Source organism: Staurois parvus, unplaced genomic scaffold, assembly GCF_062004578.1.
Source record: "Staurois parvus isolate SC_StPar_1 unplaced genomic scaffold, SC_StPar_1.0 ptg000165l, whole genome shotgun sequence".
Lineage (NCBI taxonomy): Eukaryota > Metazoa > Chordata > Amphibia > Anura > Ranidae > Staurois > Staurois parvus.
The window spans coordinates 765,252-786,798 of NW_028317961.1; positions in this window are offsets into that span (position 1 = coordinate 765,252).

Here is a 21,547-nt window from a genome sequence, read left to right on the forward strand (position 1 = left end):
TTTTTGACATAGGGTGCAGGCAGATTACGGGCCTCACATAGCTGCTGCCAGGCCCCTAATCTGCCATGGGCCCCTATATACCGCCTCCTCATGCTGCTGCCAAGTCCAGAGTCTGTCATGGTCCCTGTACGGCCTCCCATTGCTGCTGTCTCCATCGCCACACTCTGCTGCCATGTGCCACTTTCAGGTCTCTTCACACTGCTGGTGTGTTTAATTTTTTGACATAGGGTGCAGGCAGATTACGGGCCTCACATAGCTGCTGCCAGGCCCCTAATCTGCCATGGGCCCCTATATACCGCCTCCTCATGCTGCTGCCAAGTCTAGAGTCTCTCATGGGTCCCTGTACGGCCTCCCATTGCTGCTGTCTCCATCGCCACACTCTGCTGCCATGTGCCACTTTCAGGTCTCTTCACACTGCTGGTGTGTTTAATTTTTTGACATAGGGTGCAGGCAGATTACGGGCCTCACATAGCTGCTGCCAGGCCCCTAATCTGCCATAGGCCCCTATATACCGCCTCCTCATGCTGCTGCCAGGTCCAGAGTCTCTCATGGGTCCCTGTACGGCCTCCCATTGCTGCTTTCTCCATCGCCACACTCTGCCATGTGCCACTTTCAGGTCTCCTCACACACTGCTGGTGTGTTGAATTTTTTGACATAGGGTGCTGGCAGATTACGGGCCTCCCATAGCTGCTGCCAGGCCCCTAATCTGCCATGGGCCCCTATATACCGCCTCCTCATGCTGCTGCCAAGTCCAGAGTCTGTCATGGTCCCTGTACGGCCTCCCATTGCTGCTGTCTCCATCGCCACACTCTGCTGCCATGTGCCACTTTCAGGTCTCTTCACACTGCTGGTGTGTTTAATTTTTTGACATAGGGTGCAGGCAGATTACGGGCCTCACATAGCTGCTGCCAGGCCCCTAATCTGCCATGGGCCCCTATATACCGCCTCCTCATGCTGCTGCCAAGTCTAGAGTCTCTCATGGGTCCCTGTACGGCCTCCCATTGCTGCTGTCTCCATCGCCACACTCTGCTGCCATGTGCCACTTTCAGGTCTCTTCACACTGCTGGTGTGTTTAATTTTTTGACATAGGGTGCAGGCAGATTACGGGCCTCACATAGCTGCTGCCAGGCCCCTAATCTGCCATGGGCCCCTATATACCGCCTCCTCATGCTGCTGCCAAGTCTAGAGTCTCTCATGGGTCCCTGTACGGCCTCCCATTGCTGCTGTCTCCATCGCCACACTCTGCTGCCATGTGCCACTTTCAGGTCTCTTCACACTGCTGGTGTGTTAAATTTTTTGACATAGGGTGCAGGCAGATTACGGGCCTCACATAGCTGCTGCCAGGCCCCTAATCTGCCGTAGGCCCCTATATACCGCCTCCTCATGCTGCTGCCAAGTCCAGAGTCTGTCATGGTCCCTGTACGGCCTCCCATTGCTGCTGTCTCCATCGCCACACTCTGCTGCCATGTGCCACTTTCAGGTCTCTTCACACTGCTGGTGTGTTAAATTTTTTGACATAGGGTGCAGGCAGATTACGGGCCTCACATAGCTGCTGCCAGGCCCCTAATCTGCCATGGGCCCCTATATACCGCCTCCTCATGCTGCTGCCAAGTCCAGAGTCTGTCATGGTCCCTGTACGGCCTCCCATTGCTGCTGTCTCCATCGCCACACTCTGCTGCCATGTGCCACTTTCAGGTCTCTTCACACTGCTGGTGTGTTAAATTTTTTGACATAGGGTGCAGGCAGATTACGGGCCTCCCATAGCTGCTGCCAGGCCCCTAATCTGCCATGGGCCCCTATATACCGCCTCCTCATGCTGCTGCCAAGTCCAGAGTCTGTCATGGGTCCCTGTACGGCCTCCCATTGCTGCTGTCTCCATCGCCACACTCTGCTGCCATGTGCCACTTTCAGGTCTCTTCACACTGCTGGTGTGTTTAATTTTTTGACATAGGGTGCAGGCAGATTACGGGCCTCACATAGCTGCTGCCAGGCCCCTAATCTGCCATGGGCCCCTATATACCGCCTCCTCATGCTGCTGCCAGGTCCAGAGTCTCTCATGGGTCCCTGTACGGCCTCCCATTGCTGCTTTCTCCATCGCCACACTCTGCCATGTGCCACTTTCAGGTCTCCTCACACACTGCTGGTGTGTTGAATTTTTTGACATAGGGTGCTGGCAGATTACGGGCCTCACATAGCTGCTGCCAGGCCCCTAATCTGCCATGGGCCCCTATATACCGCCTCCTCATGCTGCTGCCAAGTCCAGAGTCTGTCATGGTCCCTGTACGGCCTCCCATTGCTGCTTTCTCCATCGCCACACTCTGCCATGTGCCACTTTCAGGTCTCCTCACACACTGCTGGTGTGTTGAATTTTTTGACATAGGGTGCAGGCAGATTACGGGCCTCACATAGCTGCTGCCAGGCCCCTAATCTGCCATGGGCCCCTATATACCGCCTCCTCATGCTGCTGCCAAGTCCAGAGTCTGTCATGGTCCCTGTACGGCCTCCCATTGCTGCTGTCTCCATCGCCACACTCTGCTGCCATGTGCCACTTTCAGGTCTCTTCACACTGCTGGTGTGTTAAATTTTTTGACATAGGGTGCAGGCAGATTACGGGCCTCACATAGCTGCTGCCAGGCCCCTAATCTGCCATGGGCCCCTATATACCGCCTCCTCATGCTGCTGCCAAGTCCAGAGTCTGTCATGGTCCCTGTACGGCCTCCCATTGCTGCTGTCTCCATCGCCACACTCTGCTGCCATGTGCCACTTTCAGGTCTCTTCACACTGCTGGTGTGTTAAATTTTTTGACATAGGGTGCAGGCAGATTACGGGCCTCCCATAGCTGCTGCCAGGCCCCTAATCTGCCATGGGCCCCTATATACCGCCTCCTCATGCTGCTGCCAAGTCCAGAGTCTGTCATGGGTCCCTGTACGGCCTCCCATTGCTGCTGTCTCCATCGCCACACTCTGCTGCCATGTGCCACTTTCAGGTCTCTTCACACTGCTGGTGTGTTTAATTTTTTGACATAGGGTGCAGGCAGATTACGGGCCTCACATAGCTGCTGCCAGGCCCCTAATCTGCCATGGGCCCCTATATACCGCCTCCTCATGCTGCTGCCAGGTCCAGAGTCTCTCATGGGTCCCTGTACGGCCTCCCATTGCTGCTTTCTCCATCGCCACACTCTGCCATGTGCCACTTTCAGGTCTCCTCACACACTGCTGGTGTGTTGAATTTTTTGACATAGGGTGCTGGCAGATTACGGGCCTCACATAGCTGCTGCCAGGCCCCTAATCTGCCATGGGCCCCTATATACCGCCTCCTCATGCTGCTGCCAAGTCCAGAGTCTGTCATGGTCCCTGTACGGCCTCCCATTGCTGCTTTCTCCATCGCCACACTCTGCCATGTGCCACTTTCAGGTCTCCTCACACACTGCTGGTGTGTTGAATTTTTTGACATAGGGTGCTGGCAGATTACGGGCCTCACATAGCTGCTGCCAGGCCCCTAATCTGCCATGGGCCCCTATATACCGCCTCCTCATGCTGCTGCCAAGTCCAGAGTCTGTCATGGTCCCTGTACGGCCTCCCATTGCTGCTGTCTCCATCGCCACACTCTGCTGCCATGTGCCACTTTCAGGTCTCTTCACACTGCTGGTGTGTTAAATTTTTTGACATAGGGTGCAGGCAGATTACGGGCCTCACATAGCTGCTGCCAGGCCCCTAATCTGCCATGGGCCCCTATATACCGCCTCCTCATGCTGCTGCCAAGTCCAGAGTCTCTCATGGTCCCTGTACGGCCTCCCATTGCTGCTGTCTCCATCGCCACACTCTGCTGCCATGTGCCACTTTCAGGTCTCTTCACACTGCTGGTGTGTTAAATTTTTTGACATAGGGTGCAGGCAGATTACGGGCCTCACATAGCTGCTGCCAGGCCCCTAATCTGCCATGGGCCCCTATATACCGCCTCCTCATGCTGCTGCCAAGTCCAGAGTCTGTCATGGTCCCTGTACGGCCTCCCATTGCTGCTGTCTCCATCGCCACACTCTGCTGCCATGTGCCACTTTCAGGTCTCTTCACACTGCTGGTGTGTTTAATTTTTTGACATAGGGTGCAGGCAGATTACGGGCCTCACATAGCTGCTGCCAGGCCCCTAATCTGCCATGGGCCCCTATATACCGCCTCCTCATGCTGCTGCCAGGTCCAGAGTCTCTCATGGGTCCCTGTACGGCCTCCCATTGCTGCTTTCTCCATCGCCACACTCTGCCATGTGCCACTTTCAGGTCTCCTCACACACTGCTGGTGTGTTGAATTTTTTGACATAGGGTGCTGGCAGATTACGGGCCTCACATAGCTGCTGCCAGGCCCCTAATCTGCCATGGGCCCCTATATACCGCCTCCTCATGCTGCTGCCAAGTCCAGAGTCTGTCATGGTCCCTGTACGGCCTCCCATTGCTGCTTTCTCCATCGCCACACTCTGCCATGTGCCACTTTCAGGTCTCCTCACACACTGCTGGTGTGTTGAATTTTTTGACATAGGGTGCAGGCAGATTACGGGCCTCACATAGCTGCTGCCAGGCCCCTAATCTGCCATGGGCCCCTATATACCGCCTCCTCATGCTGCTGCCAAGTCCAGAGTCTGTCATGGTCCCTGTACGGCCTCCCATTGCTGCTGTCTCCATCGCCACACTCTGCTGCCATGTGCCACTTTCAGGTCTCTTCACACTGCTGGTGTGTTAAATTTTTTGACATAGGGTGCAGGCAGATTACGGGCCTCACATAGCTGCTGCCAGGCCCCTAATCTGCCATGGGCCCCTATATACCGCCTCCTCATGCTGCTGCCAAGTCCAGAGTCTGTCATGGTCCCTGTACGGCCTCCCATTGCTGCTGTCTCCATCGCCACACTCTGCTGCCATGTGCCACTTTCAGGTCTCTTCACACTGCTGGTGTGTTAAATTTTTTGACATAGGGTGCAGGCAGATTACGGGCCTCCCATAGCTGCTGCCAGGCCCCTAATCTGCCATGGGCCCCTATATACCGCCTCCTCATGCTGCTGCCAAGTCCAGAGTCTGTCATGGGTCCCTGTACGGCCTCCCATTGCTGCTGTCTCCATCGCCACACTCTGCTGCCATGTGCCACTTTCAGGTCTCTTCACACTGCTGGTGTGTTTAATTTTTTGACATAGGGTGCAGGCAGATTACGGGCCTCACATAGCTGCTGCCAGGCCCCTAATCTGCCATGGGCCCCTATATACCGCCTCCTCATGCTGCTGCCAGGTCCAGAGTCTCTCATGGGTCCCTGTACGGCCTCCCATTGCTGCTTTCTCCATCGCCACACTCTGCCATGTGCCACTTTCAGGTCTCCTCACACACTGCTGGTGTGTTGAATTTTTTGACATAGGGTGCTGGCAGATTACGGGCCTCACATAGCTGCTGCCAGGCCCCTAATCTGCCATGGGCCCCTATATACCGCCTCCTCATGCTGCTGCCAAGTCCAGAGTCTGTCATGGTCCCTGTACGGCCTCCCATTGCTGCTTTCTCCATCGCCACACTCTGCCATGTGCCACTTTCAGGTCTCCTCACACACTGCTGGTGTGTTGAATTTTTTGACATAGGGTGCTGGCAGATTACGGGCCTCACATAGCTGCTGCCAGGCCCCTAATCTGCCATGGGCCCCTATATACCGCCTCCTCATGCTGCTGCCAAGTTCAGAGTCTGTCATGGGTCCCTGTACGGCCTCCCATTGCTGCTGTCTCCATCGCCACACTCTGCCATGTGCCACTTTCAGGTCTCCTCACACTGCTGGTGTGTTGAATTTTTTGACATAGGGTGCTGGCAGATTACGGGCCTCCTATAGCTGCTGCCAGGCCCCTAATCTGCCATAAGCCCCTATATACCGCCTCCTCATGCTGCTGCCAAGTCCAGAGTCTGTCATGGGTCCCTGTACGGCCTCCCATTGCTGCTGTCTCCATCGCCACACTCTGCCATGTGCCACTTTCAGGTCTCCTCACACACTGCTGGTGTGTTGAATTTTTTGACATAGGGTGCTGGCAGATTACGGGCCTCCTATAGCTGCTGCCAGGCCCCTAATCTGCCGTAGGCCCCTATATACCGCCTCCTCATGCTGCTGCCAGGTCCAGAGTCTCTCATGGGTCCCTGTACGGCCTCCCATTGCTGCTGTCTCCATCGCCACACTCTGCCATGTGCCACTTTCAGGTCTCCTCACACTGCTGGTGTGTTCCATTTTTTGTCATAGGGTGCTGGCAGATTATGGGCCTCCCATAACTGCTGCCAGGCCCCTAATCTGCCATGGGCCCCTATACCGACTCCTCATGCTGTGACGTTGCAACAAGGTGGAATTCAACCCTACATATGTTAGACCGCCTTTACGAACAGCAAAAGGCCATCACAGATTTCCTGATGTTAAAAGCAGATAAAGGTACTCCCTGTGTAACTTAGATGTCAGCCATTGGCAGCTCATGCGTGACACCTGCGCTTGCTCAGGCCCTTTGAGGAGGCCACGCTATTCGTGAGTCGGCAGGACTATGGGATGAACGACGTCATTCCTCTGTTGCACGTCCTGGAACAAATGCTGTTAACAATGGCTGGTCAGGGTGCGGTAGACGTGGCGCACAGATCTCAACGCCACATGGCCCCTGTGGGGGCAGGACTGGAAGAAGAGGAGGAGGTAGAGGAGGACATTGGTGCTCAGGAATTATTGAGTGAAATGGGTGGTTTTTCCACTCAGCGGACAGGAGTGGAGGAGCAGGAGCATCTGGTAGAGGAGGAGGAAGAGGAGACAGAGGACCTAGACGCACCGTGGCAGTATGCTGTGGAGATGGAGGCAGGGAGTCCCTCGCATTCCTTGGCACAAATGGCCCATAGCATGCTCGGTTGCTTGCGTAGCGACAGCCGAATAATAACCATCAGACAGAGGGATGACTTTTGGCTGTCCACCTTGTTGGACCCTCGCTACCGTTCAAAAATGGTGGCCTTTTTCACACCTGCTGAGAGGGAGGCCAAAATAACGTACTATAAAAAACACCTATGTAGTCAGCTGGTCTCTGCCTGTCTGCGCCAACGTCCATCCTCAGACACTGTGGGCCCTGTGCGCTCGTGTTCCGCTGCCATGGCAGCAGGGGAGGGGTGGGGTGGTAGGAGCAGTGGCAGCTCCACCAGCAGCGGCTGCCTCAGTCTGCAGTCGATGATGAGTAGCTTTCTTCACCAGCGCAGTGAGGAAACTACTAACCAGCCGCAGCAGCAGCAGCAGCATCAGGTGGACCTGGAGCAGGACCTCAAACAACAGGCTTAGGCCTACTTGGACAGCACCCTGCCAACCGAGGTAGACAATCCCCTTGACTACTGGGCAACGAAACTTGACCTTTGGCCCCAACTAGCTGAATTTGCCCTTGAAAGGCTGTCATGCCCGGCCAGTAGCGTGGCATCGGAGCGCGTGTTTAGTGCGGCAGGAGGTATTGCAACTCCGCGGAGGACACGACTGTCCACCCAAAGTGTGGAGAGACTCACGTTTGTGAAAATGAATCAGGCGTGGATTAGTCTGGATTTCAAACCACCAGTTCCTGACACAACTGACTAAATCCGCCATGAATCATGCCCCAAACATGTGCCACTTTCAGGTCTCCTCACACTGCTGGTGTGTTCCATTTTTTGTCATAGGGTGCTGGCAGATTACGGGCCTCCCATAGCTGCTGCCAGGCCCCTAATCTGCCATGGGCCCCTATACCGCCTCCTCATGCTGCTGCCAAGTCCAGAGTCTCTCATGGGTCCCTGTACGGCCTCCCATTGCTGCTGCCTCCATCGCCACACTCTGCCATGTGCCACTTTCAGGTCTCCTCACACTGCTGGTGTGTTCCATTTTTTGTCATAGGGTGCTGGCAGATTACGGGCCTCCCATAGCTGCTGCCAGGCCCCTAATCTGCCATGGGCCCCTATACCGCCTCCTCATGCTGCTGCCAGGTCCAGAGTCTCTCATGGGTCCCTGTACGGCCTCCCATTGCTGCTGTCTCCATCGCCACACTCTGCCATGTGCCACTTTCAGGTCTCCTCACACTGCTGGTGGGTTCCATTTTTTGTCATAGGGTGCTGGCAGATTACGGGCCTCCCATAGCTGCTGCCAGGCCCGTAATCTGCCATGGGCCCCCGTACCGACTCCTCATGCTGCTGCCAGGCCCGTAATCTGTCATGGGCCACTGTTGTCGCTTGTTGGCATATTCCGCTCGTTCAGATGCTCCTTCTCCTGCTACTCCTCTTCACGGATTCCGTCAGCAGTCTTTCTTGGAATCCGTTTCCAAGAGACAACAGTTTGCGAGCACGCACCCGACGGTGCAGAAGCTGAACGTCCTCCTGTCCAAGTTGCTGCTGCCAGGCTCGTAATCTGTCATGCGCCCCTGTACCGCCTCCTCATGCTGCTGCCAGGTCCAGAGTGTGTCATGGGCCCCCGTACCGACTCCTCATGCTGCTGCCAGGCCCGTAATCTGTCATGGGCCCCTGTACCGCCTCCCCATGCTGCTGCCAGGTCCAGAGTGTGTCATGGGTCCCTGTACGGCCTCCCATTGCTGCTGCCAGGCCCGTAATCTGCCATGGGCCCCTGTACCGACTCCTCATGCTGCTGCCAGGCCCGTAATCTGTCATGGGCCCCTGTACCGCCTCCTCATGCTGCTGCCAGGTCCAGAGTGTGTCATGGGTCCCTGTACGGCCTCCCATTGCTGCTGTCTCTATCGCCACACTCTGCCATGTGCCACTTTCAGGTCTCCTCACACTGCTGGTGGTTTCCATTTTTGTCATAGGGTGCTGTATGGCCTCCCATTGCTGCTGCCTCCACCGCCACACTGTGGCTCCACACTCTGGTTTTGGCCCCGTGACTGCCCAAATGAGTGAAGTGTGCGGTGATTCTAAGATCGACGGCACTCATCTGCATGTCATACTGACTGACAGTATTATTTCTCTTCCCCAGCAGACTCCAAGGGCATTTAAATTAAAGGTACAGTGTTCTGCACTAATATTAAGTCTCTCTGAAGCCTAGAAACACCCTTTTTTAAGTTAAATTCACAGCGAATTTATTCGACTCGAATCGAATATTGTCCACGAATTCGCCGAATCAGTCGAATCGAATTTTTCATTTCTTCGCTCATCTCTAGTTATAGACACTGTATAAAGTAATTAGTACTTGGCATCCCCGTTTTGGCAAAAGTACATTTTGTAAGGTAAACTGCTTTGGGTGCCAACATTTTGACAAAGGTAATTATACTTGTGCTAATGTTCATCAAAACTATAATTCAGTAACAAAATACTAAAATCATTATTGTTTCATAACAAATACAACACACACAATGCAACATTTTCAACATTCTTACTAAATGTAAAAGATAAAACTGCATTATAGTTAAATAGCAAATATCTGTAAACTTGAAATTTTGCCTTTTTTGTGAAATGGTGAAAATCAAAAAAAAGCAAAACTGTAAATCTGTTGAAAGTATATATATATAGCCAAAGACTAAGGTACTTTATGTAAAGAAAAAGATTACAGTTAACGGACTACATTAGACTACAGTAAGTAATCTGTAGAATGTAAATCAACTATTGAACTAAGCCCTAAAGTAAATCATCATCTTTGGCAAATAGCAAATCTATACTGGAAGAGGGTGTGTTTCCCTATGCACCATCTGGCCAATTGATGAATCTAAAATACATAACCTTTATTCAAATATATAAAAAATGTATGCTCAGCTGTAATTAATTCCTACTGGAGTAGAATGTACTGCACACAACAAAATGACTGGATACCATTGTAATTATTTACCTTACATCCAAATGGTTAATAACACCAGACCAAATCAAATACCATACCATTTTAGATGAATTGATGGCATAAAAAGAGACACTGTAGTTTGATCATAAACCTATCAGCTTGAATATATAATCTCTATTAAGGAAATGGAGTTACCCCATGGACAAAATTAATGAGATCGTATAATCTATCTTGCTACAGATATGTAATACGGGTACACTCATCCACGGGCTTAAATGTCAGCCTCTTATGGACAAGCCCCATACATCACCATATCCAGACAAAAATACCTGATTGTCTTGAGGAATGCAAATGATGCACTGTAAAACACAGTACAGACCTCTCCAAAAAAAAGGGGGGAGAGGAGTGAATACCATGCGCATTCAAAAAGTGCTCCCAAAGAAAGACCCAAAGAAAAAAAGAAACTCTACATGTTTTTCTGCAGAAAACAGAGCTTCATCAGGAGTATAAAGAATTAAAATAGTTCACATAGTGGCTGGAAGTTGTGCTTAGCTGCACATGCTGGCAAAATGGCACCTATTGTTCTCTATATAGAGATGGCCATCAAAATGGCCCCCCGCACTTGCTCAGTTCCTCAACAGCCACCATCTTGTGGACAAAACTTTCACATGTTCAGTACCTCAACAGATGCCATCTTGTGGATAAAAAAACAACACCACAGCAGCACATCAGTTCACAACACAATAGACACTGCTGGTGCTCTCAAACACTGTTAATTTCCCAAAATTACAGTTCATACCATTATATAGCATTTATGGAGCAAAGTCAAACAAAAAGCACAGAATCCCTAATCACACACAAAAGGAAGGAAGGTAAATCCTTCATTTAAACCATAAGGTGCCCTTGAGCCTAAATGGAAAATCCATTTTGCTTCAAGTTTCAAAAGACATTTATCTAGGTCTCCTTTTATAGGACCCAGATTATATTTGTCAATAATCCAAAAGTTTAAGAGGTCAGCCTTACCATCATGTTTTTGTATCTTATGTCTTGCTACTGGTCTATTCTTGTTTCGAGCAATATCGTTCACATGTTCAAAAACTCATCTCCTAAAGGGGCACATTGTTTTTCCTACATATATTAGGGGGCATAGGCATTTTAAAGCATAAATCACCCCCTCTGTGCTACAATTATATAAATCTCTTATTTTAATAATCTCCTCATTTTTAGGGTTAACAAACTCCTTGGTATTGCTCAAGACAGTACATGCCTTGCAGTGACCATACCTGAAACTACCTTTTGGTTTTTCAGGTAGCCAAGTGTGTTTCATTGATGTTTTAGAGGTTTTTTTCTAGCTATTTACTAACATGTCTCTCAAATTCCTACCCCGTCTGTAGGTTATCTTATGGTCTTTAGATAGGATCTGTGAGAGATATTTTTCCTCATGCAAAATGTTCCAATATCTCTTTATGATGTTGAAAATCTGCCCTGGTTGATTTGAGTATGTACCTATGATATGCATGCCTTGCTGGTCATCCACTTTTATGGTTTTCTGACCTAACAGAGATTCTCTCAGAACCCCTTTCACTTTCTCATAGGATTTAATCAAATCAGTCTTATGATAGTCACGTCTCATACATCTGTCAAACAATTTTTGACTCTCCATTTGGAATGCCCCTTCCGTTGAGCAATTTCTCTTTGCTCTCATAAATTGACCAGTGGGGATTCCTTTTTTCAAGGCTGCTGGATATGAACTATTCGTGGAGGCCGGTTTTTGATAGATTGTTGTATTAATATTGCCTCCTTCACCCCTTTTAATCTCCAAGTCCAAAAAATGTATGCCATCACATTTAATTTCACTCGTGAAGTACATCCCAATATTGTTTCGATTTAAGGTGGCTACAAAATTCCACGAACAGATCTTTTTGACCCTGCCATAATATGAACACATCATCAATGAATCTTACCCACATAAGAATGTGTGATGTAAAACATTCTAGTTCTTCTACAAAGACCATAGTACACTCTCACCACCTAAGAAAGAGATTTGCATACGTAGGTGAGCACAATGAACCCATCACAGTTCCTCTGCACTGTCTATATACTTTGCCATCAAATAGGAAAAAATTGTGTTCCAAAACAAACTGCAAAAGTTGGAGAGTAAATGTGCTATGGTTCTCAAATAGTTTGCCTCTAGTTTCCAGAAAGGATTTACAAGCTTTTAGACCCAAGTCATAACTGATATTACTATATAAAGCCTCCACATCTAGACTAGCTAGCCACACATAATCTTCCATTGTGATATTTTTTAGTCTGTTTACAAAGTCTCGTGTATCTTCGATATATGAAGGTAAACTATATACAAATGGACACATGATATAATCTAGATATTTACTTGCTCCTTGTGTAAGATTGTTATTGTCCGAGATAATAGGGTGGCCATTAGGTTTTTCTTTATGTTTTTGTACCTTAGGTAAGACATAAAAAGTCACAATAGTTGGATGTGCATTCATAATAAAGGCACCTTCATTTTTGGAGAGGATCCCCTCTTCAATAGCCCTTTTTAAAATAGAGTTCAATTCACTCAAGTATTTGGGGGTTGGATCGTTCTGAAGTATTTCATAGTTATTCTCATTGCTTAATAACTCATTACACATTTTCAAATAAAATGCTCTATCTATCAAGACTATACTTCCCCCTTTGTCAGCTGCCTTTATAACTATTTCTTTATTACTGCGCAGATCTTCCAATGCCTTGGAAGGTATTTGATTTGGTCTGATGTTATTAACCATTTGGATGTAAAGTAAATAATTGCAATGTTATCCAGTCATATTGTTGTGCGCAGTACATTCCACTCCAATAGACATTAATTACAGCTGTGCATACATTTTTTATGTATTTGAATAAAAGTTATATATTTTAGATTCATCAATTAGCCAGATGGTGCATAGGGAAATGCACTCTCATCCAGTATAGATTTATTAATCTGTAGCATGAACAGACAGGGAGTAAATGTACCTTGCTATTTACAGTGCCTTGAAAAAGTATTCATACCCCTTGAAATTTTCCACATTTTGTCATGTTACAACCAAAAACGTAAATATATTTTATTGGGATTTTATTTGATAGACCAACACAAAGTGCCTCTTAATTGTGAAGTGGAAGTTAAATGATAAATTGTTTTCAAACTTTTTAAAATTATTATATCTGAAAAGTGTGGCATGCATTTGTATTTAGTCCCCCAAGTCAATACTTTGTAGAACTACCTTTTGCTGCAATTATTGTCTTTTTGGGTATGTCTCTACCAGCTTTGCACATCTAGAGAGCAACAGTGTTGCCTGGTCTTCTTTGCAAAACAGCTCAGGCTCTGTCAGATTGGATGAAGAGCGTCTGTGAACAGCAATTTTTAAGTCTTGCCACAGATTCTCAATTGAATTTAGGCCTGGACTTTGACTGGGCCATTCTAACACATGAATATGCTTTGTTTTAAAGAATTTCATTGTAGCTCTGGCTGTATGTTTAGGGTCATAGACCTGCTGGAAGGTGAACCCCCACCCCAGTCTCAAGTCTTTTGTAGACTCTAACAGGTTTTTTTCTAAGATTGCCCTGTATTTGGCTCTATCCATCTTCCCATCAACTCTGACCAGCTTCCCTGTCCCTGCAGAAGAAAAGCATCTCCACAACATGATGCTGCCACCACCATGTTTCACAGTGTGGATGGTGGGTTTGGGTGATGTGCAGTGTCAGTTTTCCGCCACACATAGCGTTTTGCTTTTAGGTCAAAAAGTTCAATTTTGGTCTCATCTGACCAGAGCACCTTCTTCCACATGTTTGCTGTGTCCCCCACATGGCTTCTCACAAACTGCAAACAAGACTTCTTATGGCTTTCTTTCAACAATGGCTTTCTTTTTGCCACTCTTTCATAAAGGCCTCTTGGCTGCTTCTCAAATTAATTCTGTCCTTGCCTGTCAGTTTAGGTGGATGGCCATGTCTTGGTAGGTTTGCAGTTATGCCATACTCTTTTCATTTTTGGATGATGGCTTGAACAGTGCTGCCATGAGATGTTCAAAGCTTGGGAAATTTTTTTTTATAACCTAACCCTGTTTAAAACTTCTCCACAACTTTAGCTCTGACCTGCCTGGTGTGTACCTTGGCCTTAATGATGCTGTTTGTTCACTAATGTTCTCTAACAAGCCTCTGAGGGCTTCACAGAACAGCTGTATTTATACTGAGATTAAATTACACACAGGTGGACTATTTACTGTACTAATTAGGTGACTTCTGAAGGCAATTGGCTCCACTAGATTTTAGTTAGGGGTATCAGAGTAAAGGGGATCTGAATACAAATGCACTCTACACTTTTCAGTTATTTATTTGTAAAAATTTTTGAAAAGCATTTATCATTTTCCTTCCACTTTTCCACAATTATGTGACACTTTGTGTTGGTTTGTCACATAAAATCCCAGCAAAATATATTTACGTTTTTGGTTGTAACATGACAAGATGTGGAAAATTTCAAGGGGTATGAATACTTTTTCAAGGCACTGCATATATGTAAAGCACTGTGTAAATTGACTGCACTATATAAGTACCTGAAATAAATAAACTCAAAGATCAGGTAAAATGTAGAAAATTTCAAGGGATATGAATAATTTTTCAAGGCACTGTATGAAATAGTTTCAATGTTATAAGCAAACAAGCAAAACAGGTTATAGATAGCAAAGAGCATGCATACACTGTAGCATTTGTAGCACAAAACAAATCAAGTTATGAAAGCTGCACAGACATGAGGGTTTATTCAAGGCAAAAATTCCATTTACTTTGCACGGGAAGTTGCACCGTGAAAGGGAATTTTCCCCGGAGTTTACTGACTGAAATTTTGCTTTGCAAAGAATACCCAATCATGTGCAAGAAAAATAAAAAAACAGCATAATATACATAATTGGATGATGAAAGTCAGCAGAGCTTCCTCTCATTTACTAATCTCTGGAGATAATTCCCTTGCATAGTGAAACTTTACTTGTAAACTGAACAGTCTGCTTACCTGTTAGTAAATCAACCCAAAAGACTCTTTACAGCAATGTCTCTGTGGTTCAATTTGGGTAACATGTGGCTACATAGCATAGTCTCTGTACGACTCCATAACAACAGGACCACAGGGGAGTGGAGAACCACTCCACTTTGCAGATCACTTGCCCTGCTACCTCTGTTTCATTAGGGGTGGCCTCTCTGAGGGAGGGAAGCTGAGGAATTTATACCCAGGGAGTAGTTGGAAAAGAAGTGAAAGTGGCCTGTCCTTGCATGGTGAGTAAATGGGCTCTTCGCTCCACAAATATACATTCATACCATAAAAAAATAGATTGACAGAAAAAATTCATATGTATTTAGTTCTTTTTCCAACACACACATTTATATCATATAAACCACACGCATGTTGCATCCTCTTACTAAATGTCAATTGTATGATACTAACATTAAGTCTTGTGCTATGAAAATGTCTGGCAATAATATATTGTTGATCTCCTTCACATCTGGTATATGTGAACAATGCAAAGGCAGGAGATTAGCAAAGAAATGCATATTGTAAACGTGCTTGTTGACATTGTCATAAGTAGAAGATATGCTGTGAGCAATTCAAGTGTTTCAAAATCTTTGAATGAGAAAGGCTTCTGAATCTGGATTTTAAGACACACAGGGTGCCTGCTCATGATCTTTTCTTTCTCTCCTATTTATCAGTTTTCCCGTGGATATAAACACACAGTTATTGACTTTTTTCTTGTCTCTGGACTGTAGTCGCAATAATTCTATTTTTTGTATAAGGACAAACTTAGGGACAATAGAATAGGAAATTAGAATAGTCCGCTGTACATGTACGGTTCTAAGATTTCTTTTCTAGGTTACCACAACTAAATTAAACTATGTTAAAATGTGTGCCTATTGCCCTTAGCAGTTAGTCTCCACTTTTCATGTAATGGGAGGACAGGATTGATTGTTATGACTCATGACAGTACCATTGTATGTGCCCATAATATTGTTCTATTGAATTTAGCTGTTCCTCTGATTCAGCACACCCTTAATTTACTGTCCACAAATAAACAGATCTTATGCCTGGACCGCAGAGTCTCAGGAGTACTCAAACCATGAAAAACAGCTCCATCCTCAGTTATTAGCATTTGAAGGTCAATGTCCAAGTAATACAACTCAATCAATACAAGACAAAAGTACAATTTCACAGATAGTCTTGTTGGTAGTCTACACTGGCAGCACATATTTGGATTTGAAATAGTTTTTTTTTAAATCTCTCAATTTGGTTAAAATTGTAGTTTTGCTTAAATACAGCAGTCCACAAATGTTTCATTGCAGTTTGAATGTTGTAATGAAAAAAGAAAGGGAAATGACCCGACCTTAAAATACCACTTTGACCCTTATTTAGGCATGCAGCCTTTTGGCCAGGAAAGGGAATGTAGCAAGCACATAGGCTCCATGTCCTGTAAAATATCAGGCCTTTCAACATGGGGGGGGGGCACCTTGCAAGGGGGAGTAACTAAACACCTATTGAGAGACCAGAGCCAATGCCCCAAGAAGGAGGTGAGGGTAATATGGAGTGTACTTATAGTGAATTACCTTATAATAAGGGAGTGCCCAGATATCTGCCACCTCCCAAATTAAAGAGTACATTGGTACATTGGTCCACCTTACCCATTCCCACAATCAGTTAAACATAAATAACATTCACACCTTGAAAAAATACTATTATTAAAATAAAACACAGAAATATAAAAAATACATTTTACAAATGTCTTCTGATGAAAATTCACATAAATCGCAAAGTCCAGCTATGTTTTTTTTTATTTAAATATTTATTGATTTTCAAAATATTAGGAAATATAAAATCCACAGTACAAATTCTTTTACATTCTCATAAGAAAAAAAAAACAATCATTCCCCGTATTTTCCTTATTTTTCCCATCTCCCCCACTAACAAAATCTCCCTCCCCCCCTCCCACCCACCATCCATCCTGCGCTTCTTCTTCGCCTTCTGCTATTAGACAAGAGAAAAAGAGACTAAAAAAAAGTGTTCTTATTACAAACGGACAGAAAAAAAAAAATAAGAGAAACCCTTCTTCAGCCATTCACCTTCGATCTAAACTCTTCCCATTTTTTCCATTTCACGTAATATGTCACCAACCTATCTTCCTGTATATAAAATAATTTCTCCATTCTGCCAATCTGGTCCACTCTATCTATCCAGATTTCCTCTTTTGGAGCTTCTACTTTACGCCAGAACTTGGGTATCAGACTTTTGGCTGCATTTAAGAAGTACCATATACCTGTTTCTTTATATTTATTTACTGATAGTTCTGTATTATGTAAAAGGCAGATTCCAGGGTCCAAACTAATATCTATTTCCGTAATCGTTCTAATTTGATGTACTACGTTTCTCCAGAATACCTGTATTTTTGGACATTTCCACCATATGCGATACATCGTGCCTATCTCTCCACACCCCCCCAACAAAAAGGTGATTTCTCCCCACTCATCGTGTGCTCTATATTCGGTGTTATATACCCTCTTGTCAAACATTTATAATTAATTTCCACCTCGCATGTACTTACATTCTCGTGAATCAATCTAAATATTTTTTTCTGTTTAGCCTCCTCTATCACCACCCCCAGATCTCTTTCCCATTTTTCTATATAAATTAGTTTTTTTTCCCCTATGTCTAACTCAGTGAGAATTTTATATATTTTAGCAGTACCATGCTTCCCATCTCCCCGTGATTCCAACAACCTCTCAAACAAATTCCAATCTTTTCTAGATCTCAAGGGCTTAGGCAAATTCCCAACAAAACTTTTTAATTGATTATACCTCCAACTATCTATCCTAGTGAAAATCTTCCTTTTCCAAATCCTTAAGTGATCTCAGTTCTACTCCCTTCATTATATCTCTCAACTGGGCTTCCTCCTTCTTGATCCATTTTCCTGAGATTTCCTCCCTACCTGGCGGGAAAAGTCCTGAATTTCTCAATGGCATAAAAAATGAGTTAAAGTCCCACTTTATCTGCTTGTGCATTTTATCCCACACTCTTAAAACATTTAAAGTATACACACTTGTGCGCTCTTTTAAACCTCTACACTGTGTTGGCACCAGGGGCGGACTGACAACTCATGGGGCCCCCAGGCAATAGGGGATCATGGGGCCCCTGTGTCCTTGCCCAAACTCAAAAAAGCCTATGAAAAAGGTACTAGGGGCATCTCATGGGGCCACCTACTGACCCCGGGTCCTGGGGCAGTGCCCGAGTTTCCAAATGGTCAGTCTGCCCCTGGTTGGCACCCATATACTATACACTTATTACCACTAAGTGAATTTTCTATTGTGACCCAACTTTTCCCTTTTAAATTATGTGTCCAATCAAATATTCTAGCCAAAATTACTGCTTTATAATATCTTTTAAAATCTGGCACTCCCAATCCACCTTTTTCTTTATTTCTACTTATCACTTCATAAGATATTCTAGGTTTTTTATTTCTCCAAATATATCTTGATATCATCTTTTTAATCACCTTAAAATATACCTCTGGAAGCTTAATAGGGACCATTTGGAATTTATATAGGATTTTGGGAACGATTACTATTTTTATCAAATTTATGCATCCTATCCAGGACTGATATCCTCCTACTAATCTCTTTAGTTCCTCTCTAATTTCATTTAACATTACTATATAATTTGATTTATAAAGGTTTTTATATGCCGAAGTGAGTTTTACCCCCAAGTATTTTAATTCATCCTCTTTCCACACAAAGGGAAATTCCCCTTTTATCCCCCTTTTTTCATTATTTGGAAGATTTATGTTTAATATCTCTGTTTTAGCTGGGTTGATTTTTAAGTTTGACATCTCTTCATATTCCTTCAATGCCCTCATTAAATTAGGGAGCGTTATCCTAGGATTTCCGACATAAAACAATAAATCATCCGCAAAAGCGGCAACCCTTATGTTCTATATTTCCTATACATATTCCCTTTATGTCTGAATTTTTCCTTATTGTTGACAACAGTGGTTCCAAGGACAGAACATACAACAATGGAGACAGCGGGCAACCCTGTCTTGTTCCATTTGTCATCCCAAATGACTCCGATATCTCCCCATTTACCATAACCACTGCGGAGGGCCGCCTGTACAACTTTCCTATCCATGCTCTCATTCTAGCTCCCACTCCCAAGCATTTTGCCTATACATCTTTTGAGGGTCCAGACCCACCATAGATTTACCACCTTGGCCCCATGGCCCCCCCTGCTTCCCACCACCTCAGATACCTCAAATCTATCTAGTCAATTCGATATGGTCCCAGCAATTCTTAAGACCTGGAGAGAAAAAAAAAGGGAAGAAGGGAAGAGGGGAGAGAGAGAAGAAGGGAAGAAGAGAGAGAGAGAGAGAGTTCTAGCAAACTGCCAATCTTCTCCTCCTCTAGCTCCAAAAACTCCTTCACCCTCCCAACCAGGAATCTCTATCATTTGTAAATCAAGTCTGTCACAGCAGTCTCTTAAGTCCTCGGGGAATCTCAAGTATGCTGTAACTCCATTCTTCCATCCGATTAAACACTCCGGAATACCCCATCTATAGTGCATATTCTGATTTTTCATCTGCTCTAACAGGGGTTTCAGAGATCTTCTCCATAATGTCTCTGATGTTAAGTCCGCAAAAATCTGTATATTCATTTCTACATATTTAATAATTGATCTTCCCTTATTGTTTCTCTATATCTCTTCTTTATCTCCCAGCTTCTGGAACTGGACAATTATATCTCTTGGTTTCTTTTTTTCACCTCCTTGTTGAATCTTTCCTATCCTGAAAACACCTTCCAGGTTAACCAATTCTGTTTCTGGTTTGTCCATTATGGAGTTTAAAATTTTACAGACAAGGCCTCGTGTTTCTTCTCTCTTTGCAAACTTTGGAACTCCTCTTACCCCAAGATTGTTTCTCCTATCTCTGTTTTCTTGTACTTCCATTTTGTAAAGCAATTTTTTTGGTCTTTCCTGATATCTATTGTCCTTTTCTCTAGATCAGAGATATATTGGGCATGGTTTTTAAATCTTTCCTCCGTCTTCTCCACCCTCAATAACATCTGCCCCAAATCACTCCGTTATTTGCCCTTTCTTGCTTTATTGTTTTTTTTCTAGATTCTTAAACATATCTGCCATCTCTTTCTTGTTTGGTAGTTGTAGTTCACTTTCAATATCCCTCGTCTCCAAATTTTCTGTAGCTTGCTGGCTACTATATTTCTTTCCCAGGGAGAGTCTAGGGCTACCATCCATACTCATTTCCAGTTCACTTTTTTCACCAACCCCTTGAGACCTTTCTGGAGTCACATTTCCTTGAGACGTATATTTTTTTATTGTACCAGTTTGAGACCCCTTTGGCCCACTATTTTTAACATTTTTATTCTTCATCTCTTCTATGCGTCTTGTTTTCTTCAATAAAGAGACCACAAGGAATAGTAAAAATGAACACCAGGGACCCAAAATTTTATCCAAGCTTATTATTGTACACTTTTCCACTTAGTTCTCCTTCTAGGCTGCTTTAATTCCTACTTATCTCGTTCGGACCCCCCAGGAAATCCCCCTTTTACAAATCCTCTTTTCCCCTTTACACAGCAAACAGTCACTATGCATAATAAAGGCCAGCCCAGGCTGCTCACACTCACCATCCACTTGCTTTTCTTCTGATGAGACAGCCGCAGCCACCAGCAGATTTCTCAATTGTCCAATTCCGTTGCTCTCTTCAGGGGGGATTCCTCTGGGTCTCTTCTATCTGTCGAGTTCACTCCCCTGTGGATAGATCTCTTCCATTCAGGGGGAGCATACTGCCCGTGAGAGACGTTAGCTGTATTCACTAAACGTGCACTGAGGTGGCGAACTGGCGTCTTCCTCTCTCCTCTGAACGCCTGCCGGCTTTTCCCCTACCCAGTGCTTCTCTGCGGCTAGCACATGATCAAGCCACATCTCCTCGTCTCCCCAGCAACCCTGCACTCTACCCGCTCTTCCTCCAGCAGGTCTCCAGCATGCCTCTGTCTCGTCCCGATGCCGCAGTCCACCCCCTCCTCACCGCTCCCGGGACCACCGTCTCCACTTCGGAACCCACCACGCTCAGGTAGGTCCCCCTACCCCTGTACATCCAGTATTGTGGGTATCCGAGGCGGTGGAGAGCCACGGAGAGCACCTACACCGTGCTCTCCTATGCCGCCACAGTTAGGCTCCTCCTCCGCTGCGTGGAAGGTCAATTGATATGGGCGCTCAGTTGCAGACAACTCAGTTGGGTCCAAGTCCAGCTATGTAATCCATGTATATTACGGCATCCAGCGACATAAATCCACATCAATCATAATGACTTGCTGCCCAATGATTTTTACACGCCACATTCCCATCGCTAAATGGCAGATCCCCAGCACTGTGAAAATATGAATACACAATGGCGAATCCCAGGTGACATTATTGACCATATTTGAGGTTTTTTTGTACCATAGGAAAAATATAGAACTTAGATTATGTGACGGAGAGCAGAAATATTTTATTTTTGTGTTGTTTTGTTGAACTCAACAATGTGTCAAGCAGTCAGCTTGTCTGCTAAATAAATCTAGGAGTTCCTTTGCCCCACAGGGGGTGGGAGATGAGGTTGATCTCAGCAGGAGACACAGACAGCCAGGTATCTTGTCACTTTCTGAACTGCTGAGACTTGTAGTTTCATATTGTCTACGTGGCTTCCTGGACTCTGGGACTTTGCTCTTCCTGCAAC